Here is a 9,307-nt window from a genome sequence, read left to right as displayed (position 1 = left end):
TAACACTGACAGCGTGATCATGTTGCTGCGCAAGCCAAAAACAAGCTACCTATTGCATATTGCGTTCAGGATAGTATTTTGTCAGTAGGCAGCTGAAACTGTTTTATGTTTAAATAGACCAAATTAAGGTGAATTTCAGTTCACTGTCAGGAAAGATGCTGTATGTAGAGGCATGTAGAGGCAAGACACGTGTAGAGGCAATTCATCACAGTTCATCGTTTACTTTAACACTCAGTGAAATTTTGGTTACATAGCAGTATTATATTATTGGCTTGTTGATTTGTTCCTTCAACCAGGAAGTGTAATTTGGGACCGCAAAATGATCCAGTCAAGCAGTAATTCTAGCTTGAGGCATCAAACTTTTAGACAGTGTTTCTTTTAGGGATCACATTAGACAGCTTCTTTCACTTCTCCCATGTGTTTTAAGGAAAATATTTGGTAAAGAATACTTATTTGTATGGCACAGACGTAGCTTGTTTCAACACATTCGAAATGCTTCTTTGAGTCGTTTTACGCATGATGTGTTTCCGTAATGGTGGACGGTAGAAAATTAGTAGTTTCTGTAGCATCGGTTCTGATCTTTATTCCAAAGTGATTCCACATTTTATCCTTCACAAATCTGGAAGACATAGTGAGTAGTGTTCTTTTGTACATTTGTAAATGTTTTGCTGGCTTTTTCGTGTTACGTCCGATTTTGGTAGGATTCGGTAGTAGTCGTCGCTCTGCTTTCTCGTGTTTGCAGAAATCGTGGGATATCGTTTCCTACAGACTTGACTCAGTTACTCTGACTTCTACTTACCACACCAACTGTTGTGCCTGAAATGTTTTCTCTGCTCTTTAGCCAATGAGAATCGTGCTGTTGAAGGTGGAGCCAATAGAAAGCTGCTGCTGCTATGTAGAAATGGGTGCCAATGGCTTCTTGCTCTCTGTAGGAGTAGCCAATGAAGGATCTGCCAATAGAAGGGTTGCTTTCAGACGGAGGACAAAAACAGCGGCTTTCTGTTACTTAGATGAGCCCAGAAGATTCTCATTCCACTGCCAAAGGGAAAAGGGTTTTGGTCCGAATATGAGCTACGTACTGAACGCTTCAGTCGACACCAACGGCAGAACATCAGTAGTCCGGGCACTCAGTCGGTAGCTCATTTCCCAGGTCTCCCTCTGTTCTTTGTGTCCAGCTGCTTCCTCCGGCGGATGTCTCACTTCCACAAAGTCTCAGCCGGGGAGATCCATCTCAGCCCGTCGCCCGTCTCCCATCTCCACCGCTCCCCCCCTCCTTCTCGCCACACTGAAACATTGTTCCCGATGGCACTGGCTTTCACTTCCATTTGCGCTAATGTGTTTTGCGTGTCTGCGGGAGCGTGTGTGAATGTGTAAATGCAGGTCATTTGCTGTTAAAATACCAGAGCACTGATGGGTTCCTCTAGTAGAACGACTGTAGTTAATGAACTTCAGACTGTTTGAAATTATAGTGCTGAAGCAATAGATGTTCAGCCGCTACTACCATTCCATCACTGTTTGCTCTTTTCTTATATGTAAATAATATATATATATATATATATATATATATATATATATGTAAATCATAATGTTGCTTCTTGTTTTGTTATCACGGTACGTTCTCTCATGTGCTGAAAAGATTTTTGTATGTTACAGTTTGTCATTTCCAGTTTATGTAACTTGATGTGATCTTCTGTCGTTATTTTGCCTCTTGATTCATTTATTCATAAGTGCAGTTTTCAGACACAGGCACAGTTGGATATATATTTAATCCACTTACGTTATATTCAGCGTTGCTTGTCGTTTCAGTATTTTCAGTGATTTTATGACCGATGACTGGAGGAACATACATGAAATCTAAACAGTCCAGAAATTCCATTTGTGATTACATAGTCACTTAACAGTTCTCACATGCATTTTTAAGTGATTGAATGGTTTTTGGCCCCTGAAAAGATTTTGTTTAATGTATTTTATTGTATATTTATTTTTCAGTTTTTATTTTGAAAACAAATGTGCAAAATCTGTGTGTAGCTCTTGTTACTTCAGTATGTAAATAAATAACTGAAACCACGAATCTTGGAATGATTAAGATTATTAGCTTCAAGGTTTTTTATTGCCATCTGGAGAAAAATTATTGGTGTTCTTCAAAAAAAATTATAAATGAGAAAGAAAGGTTAAAGAGTGCTTTGAGGCATCACTTTGAAAAAATGTTTTAATGTTCATAAAAGAAAAAAAATGGAAATATTCCAGTAGAAACTCGATACGGATTGATGAAGGTGTTTTTGACATGAAAATAAGCTGCAAGGGGCTCCATGGAAAAGTAAAATTTATATTCTTTCTATTTTTGGAAAGGGAAATTATCATATTTGGCAAAGCAATTTTCAGTAAAATTAAGTAAATTCATACTATTAACAGGGTGTCCCTGTCAGTCTGTATCTAATACGTGAACCAAATAATTTTGGGCCATATTGTCAGGCATCTGTAGTTGCATGCACTACAGTTTCTGCAGACTGCAGCAAATGCAACTGTCTTTGAAGAAATGCTGTGTCTCATTTATGATTATGCCCAATGGGCTGTTAATGACATTAAAAACATGCTGTCTGAGACATCTGAGTGAGACAGGGACAGTGATTTTGGCTTTGATGCAACTCTGGACATCTGTTTATCTGTTTCTAATGGGCCACAGACATGAACTCTCATTGCAAGATGTTTTTTTCCTTCGAGTACTTCAGTTAAATTGTTTATTTGGAGTCCTTAACAGTAGGTTGAAGTGTTTTGTGTATATTTTGGAAGCTCTTACATGGTACTTGCGCTCAGAGGTGTCCTGTAGACATTTTACAGCTCTCCTAGCATGTGAATCTCCCAGCACAGTCAGAGTTTATTGTTCACACATCTGATAAGACGCAAAGGATTTCCCACTATTGAAGATGACCAAAAATACATGCAGTGAGTCAGCAGCACCTGAGGACCTCACTCACTGCCCAGTCGAAAGACAGCGAGGGAATAAAATAATAATTTTACAACACACTACAGTTGTGTTACAAGACAAGAAACACCTGCAGTGAACTCCAGATGTTGAAGAAGTGATAATATTTACTTGAAGCTGAAGTGTGTAATTTCCATTGGCGCCATGAAAGTGAAAAACAAAAGTAATGACTGGGTTCAAACAGGTTTCTAAGACAAACAGACATCCTTATTTATGCCCCCTAACGGCAGTCTTACTGCCCCTTTAACTCTATGACACATATACTAACTGTATTTCTAGAAATGTGAAAAAAAAAAAAATTATTCGAGATAGAAATACATGTTGCAATAAAAAAATAGTGTTTTTCCATGTTGCTGTAATAGTACTTTGTGTTCAAATAAAAAAATGATTTAGTAGATTTTACAGTTTTCTAGGTTTGAAACTGGTTGACAATTACTTGACTGAGAATGTTTATTTATGGATCTGCATTAAAAATTAGATGCACTGACTATCATTCTGCAGGGAAAAAAGTCTTAATGTCCGAACCTGTCATTGGAGTTGCAGAAAAATTTGAAATTCTGAAAATTATGTAGTCTACACGCGAGATAAAGATTCCAGTCATAACAATGGCCTAAAACACCGTTTTTGTTTTACATAATGAGCAAGCATTCTGAGATCACATGACCAGTCCTGTCTTGCAATCCAAGCAATCAGTGTTTAATTATTTCATTTCCAATACTCAAAGACAACAAAAGCAGCATATGTGGATAAAGTATGAAGTCCAAGACCACTAAACAAACAAAAGTCACTGAGGCAAAATAATATTTGGTGGACTTTTTAATTATAAATATTGTTTTATGTTTTTGTATGTTTACACCAAGTCTTAATTTGTAATTATTAACTAGTCATTTTAGCTCTAAAAGCGGCTAGGGAATAGTCATCTATCACATTCAATTATAAATACCTTCAATTCAAAATGGTTGCTATGATGGAAAAATGGGATGTGGGAACATCTCCATCTTGGGTAAATCTAGAACCTTGACAGTCGATGTTATCGAGTTGCTCTTTTCTGGTATTCAAACAATCAGCTTGGTTTCCTTGTGGTTTTCAAGACTACTTTCCAATCAGTTGCTGCTTTATTAAGATTTACTGACTGTTCCTTGGGCGGTGGATTGCCAGCAGATTAACTGCACTGGAGAAGCCCACATGAAGGTCTAAGGGTGAATAAACATGGAGGAGTTGCCTCAGGCAGTGTTTGAGCAGTTAAATGATGAAGGACAGCCCCGGGCAAATGAATGTGCTATGAACACATGCAGGGAGCTCAAGGAAGGTTGGTTGTTGCGAGCAACCCTATAAGTCAAAGTAAGTGAGAGTTCATGTGTTCAAGGGATGAGGATTTCATGTCATTTTTTAGTCCAGTACTCTAACCGAGCAATTAGTCTGTCTACACTGATGTAAAAATGGGGTGTGATGCGACAGAATTACAAAACACAGCCAGTCAGAACAGATCTCTCCGTCTGCAAACTCTCTCACACTCACAGCGCACAGCAACCAACAAAATAAGTTTGTTCATCACTTAGCAGGGTTGTCATGGTATCAGATTTTCACACTGTGATTTTAATGGCCTAAAGAGTTCACGCCAGCAATAAAATGCAAGATGCAAACGCACTGTGTAACAGGTTTACAAAGAAAAACAATGGAAAAGCAGCACAGTAAAATCCAAAAATGCATTCTGTATGTACAGCCCCTTAAGGTCCAATACTGCCAAGTGTTATGTTGGATTGTCGACCAGTTATTGGTGTTGAATTATTTATGATATTATCATATCGGTAGTATTAAAATAATTTAATACTAAAATTAAAATAAAATAAACAAATTACCAATTATAAATGTGACAAAAAAAATTTCCGGTTTAATAATGAGTATGTGAGCATTAAACTTGTATGAAACTTGAATTTTACCCTTTTTATTGAAACATTACTTTAATAAATAGTATATATTATAAAACACACACAGTGTACACTAGGGGTATGACGGTTCAACTAACGATTCGGTTTGTATCATGGTTTTAGAGTCATTGTTTTGGTACGATTCGGTATTTAATATGTTTAGGGAATAAACTGTACTTTCAAAAAATCAACTTCATTCATCATTCACACTCTTCGGATAAGCACACACACAAATCTTCTCACTGCAAACCATGTGTGGAGAACGGTTACAGTTAAATTTTTTACCAAAAACATTACGCCCCTAATAAATACCTGAATGCCTATAGCAATCAAATGCTCAAAGGAAAATTCATTTGCAACTTTAAGAGTGTTTTTAATAGTCGATTAGTTGCAGACCGAGTACTGGTCTTGTCGATTATTCATGCGCATCTCTAACACATACAGGTCCTTCTCAAAAAATTAGCATATTGTGATAAAGTTCATTATTTTCTGTAATGTACTGATAAACATTAGACTGTCATATATTTTAGATTCATTACAACACAACTGAAGTAGTTCAAGCCTTTTATTGTTTTAATATTGATGATTTTGGCATACAGCTCATGAAAACCCAAAATTCCTATCTCAAAAAATTTGCATATTTCATCCGACCAATAAAAGAAAAGTGTTTTTAATACAAAAAAAAAGGCAACCTTCAAATAATTATGTTCAGTTATGCACTCAATACTTGGTCGGGAATCCTTTTGCAGAAATGACTGCTTCAATGCGGCGTGGCATGGAGGCAATCAGCCTGTGGCACTGCTGAGGTGTTATGGAGGCCCAGGATGCTTCGATAGCGGCCTTAAGCTCATCCAGAGTGTTGGGTCTTGCGTCTCTCAACTTTCTCTTCACAATATCCCACAGATTCTCTATGGGGTTCAGGTCAGGAGAGTTGGCAGGCCAATTGAGCACAGTAATACCATGGTCAGTAAACCATTTACCAGTGGTTTTGGCACTGTGAGCAGGTGCCAGGTCGTGCTGAAAAATGAAATCTTCATCTCCATAAAGCTTTTCAGCAGATGGAAGCATGAAGTGCTCCAAAATCTCCTGATAGCTAGCTGCATTGACCCTGCCCTTGATAAAACACAGTGGACCAACACCAGCATCACTGACTGTGGGTACTTGACACTGGACTTCAGGCATTTTGGCATTTCCCTCTCCCCAGTCTTCCTCCAGACTCTGGCACCTTGATTTCCGAATGACATGCAAAATTTGCTTTCATCCGAAAAAAGTACTTTGGACCACTGAGCAACAGTCCAGTGCTGCTTCTCTGTAGCCCAGGTCAGGCTCTTCTGCCGCTGTTTCTGGTTCAAAAGTGGCTTGACCTGGGGAATGCGGCACCTGTAGCCCATTTCCTGCACACGCCTGTACACGGTGGCTCTGGATGTTTCTACTCCAGACTCAGTCCACTGCTTCCGCAGGTCCCCCAAGGTCTGGAATCGGTCCTTCTCCACAATCTTCCTCAGGGTCCGGTCACCTCTTCTCGTTGTGTTGCGTTTTCTGCCACACTTTTTCCTTCCCACAGACTTCGGAAGTCAATGGCTACCAGCAACTAAGTGACTAAATTATAACATTTATCATATATTTGTGAATCAATCACATTTTGTTGTAGAAAAGCTATTGTACTGCAGAAAGATTTACACAAGAGCTCAGTCAGGCAGATTTTGAACGTTAGTGTTGTAATGTTGCACTAGACCCACTAGTTACAAAAGGATAATGTTTCAGATCACTTCATACAACACACTACACCATCAAACAACATACTAAGCCAGATACACAAAAAAGGCTTAGACTCAAGACCCCACTTTATGTGCTCATACAGCGTCTAATCACTCCTGTTCTTTCCTGCATGAATATTTCACCATTCAAAACAAAAGGCTGGATGCTCAGCACACTGGAATCTTAATGTAACAGACAAGCACTCGGTCCCGGAACATTCCGGGTGTGGGACTATCAGCTGTACGCTCATTAAATATGCAGCGGGAGGTATGAGGGGTCACAAAGGACACCGTATCAGGTTTCATTTCTGTTGTCTTCGTCTATTTCCTTTGTTCTGCTGTCTTGTGTTTGACCAGCCACTGACATTTGCGTCACTTGTACAAGACTACATATTCTGTGTCTCAGTCAACAACACTGAGCAACTACATTTAACAAAAGGAAGAGGCTTTCCACTGGATAATCATGTGCACCTCATCTGCTTGATAACAGATGTTTAGGAATATTACAACATCCTCTGGGTTCATTCCAGACCTTTGGCGTATAATTATCACATGCCAAAAATTCCCCTCAGGGATCAATAAATTAATAGAAATCAATCTATCCACGCAGCATGCACAAATAAATATCATGTATGACAAATTGTTCTTGCACAACATTTGTCTTGCTCAAATGTATAACCTGATTATAAGTGATGCATGAATAAGGGGAAAAATGTCTAAAGATGATGTGGATGTACCATCGGCATGTGTTTTTACAGGGTGATGAACACAAACATTTTCTCCCATCTGGGCACCCATGCTATCCACAGATGGTGTTAGGATAAAGGCATGGTAAGGATATGCCCAAAGTCCTCCATCATGCAGGTCAAAAACAGTACAGAGCACTAAAAGCGTTACGTGTCACTACACATCCTAATGAAGCTTGACAACAACGCAAACTCTCAGAGTATGCCAGAGACTATTCTTGCATGACAATGTACAGCTTTTGTCTTATGTCAGTGAAAAATGATCACCATGCTGACAGGAACCGGCTGGATGAATGTCCTCAAAATCGAAAGAGTCTTAAATGCACACAGATGCCACATACTTGCTGTTTAAAACAGAATTAAGATTAATTGCATGCAGGTTTACACAAGATGTCACATAGCTCAAAGACAGGCTACTATTATAAGATCACTGCAAATGCATAAGGAGGAACTTACCTGTGTAAGGTAACAACTGCATTGTATTTCAATGGGGCATAGCTATAGCAAAAGCTTTTCCAAAGACTGTGTTTGTGCTTCATTTTCTGCACTCCAAAAAGTGATAAGTTGACTTAACTTAAAAAAAATTGAGGAAACCCCTTGCCTTAACCCGTTCCCTTACAATTATCAAGTAAATAATAATAAAAAAAATATATGTTAAGTGAATTGTCAAGTTCACTTAACTTCTTTTTCTTTCATTATTATTTACTTAATTTTAAGGCAACGGGTTTCTTCAATTTTTTTTAAGTTAAGTCAATTTATCACTTTTCACAGTCTACAGTGTGTGCTTATGAAGATGTCATGTATTATTACGAGCTGATTTATTTGAAGGAACACTCCACTTTTTTTGGAAATAGGCTCATTTTACAACTCCCCTAGTTATAAACAGTTGAGTTTTACCGTTTTTGAATCCATTCAGCCGATCTCCGTGTCTGGCGGTAGCACTTTTAGCTTAGTTTAGCATAGATCATTGAATCGGATTAGACTCTTAGCATCTCGCTCAAAAATTAGTACATCGTGTACTAAGACGGAAAATGAAAAGTTGCGATTTTCTAGGCTGATATGGCTAGGAACTATACTCTCGTTCCGGGCGTAATAATCAAGGAAATTTGCTGCCGTACCATGGGTGCAGCAGAAGCAGTGATATTACGTAGCGCAACTCTTTAGTCATTTTTGAGCGAGATGCTAACGGTCTAATCCGATTCAATGATCTATGCTAAACTAAGCTAAAAGTGCTACTGCCAGACCCAGAGATCGGCTGAATGGATTCAAAAACGGTAAGACTCAACTGTTTAACACTTGGCGAGTTGTAAAATGAGCCTATTTCCCCAAAAAAGTGGAGTGTTCCTTTAAGCATTAAAATGCTACAGCACATCCTAGAGATTACAAAATTTATCAGCAATGCAAAGTTTCTGTTTATTTTAATATAGCAAGTAGATTCCGCTTCACCTGACATCCTGGTTTTTACTGCCATCATTGAGTTTGTCATTCTTTGTTTGTCTTTAATGTGTAACATACAGTATTTGCTCTTCAGATTTAAAACACATGTTTTGTCATGTTATGTTTTGAAAATGTTATGCTTGTTATAAAAATTGGACAATGTTGACAGAGGTACAAGTTTAAATTTACCTCTCTGAAAGAGTCTTATCAAGTTACTACACTTCAAATCACTTACTTGTTTCTAATTTCTATGAGACATATATGTTTTCAAAGTTTATCAAGAACTCAAAAGGAAGGAAATATGATTCTTTATGACATGACCCCTTTAAAATAAATAATTGCTCCAGACAAATAGTATGTGTTGGCAATCAAAAGAGGAAAAACATGCTGAACTACAGAATAATTTATCTGCTGAACTCTCTCAAATGAAATTGTTTTCCAATTCATACTGTTTAT

Source organism: Barbus barbus (genome assembly GCF_936440315.1).
Source record: "Barbus barbus genome assembly, chromosome: 24".
NCBI classification, from domain to species: Eukaryota; Metazoa; Chordata; class Actinopteri; order Cypriniformes; family Cyprinidae; genus Barbus; species Barbus barbus.
The sequence above is the reverse complement of the archived record's forward strand: the minus strand, read 5'-3'. Positions refer to the sequence as shown.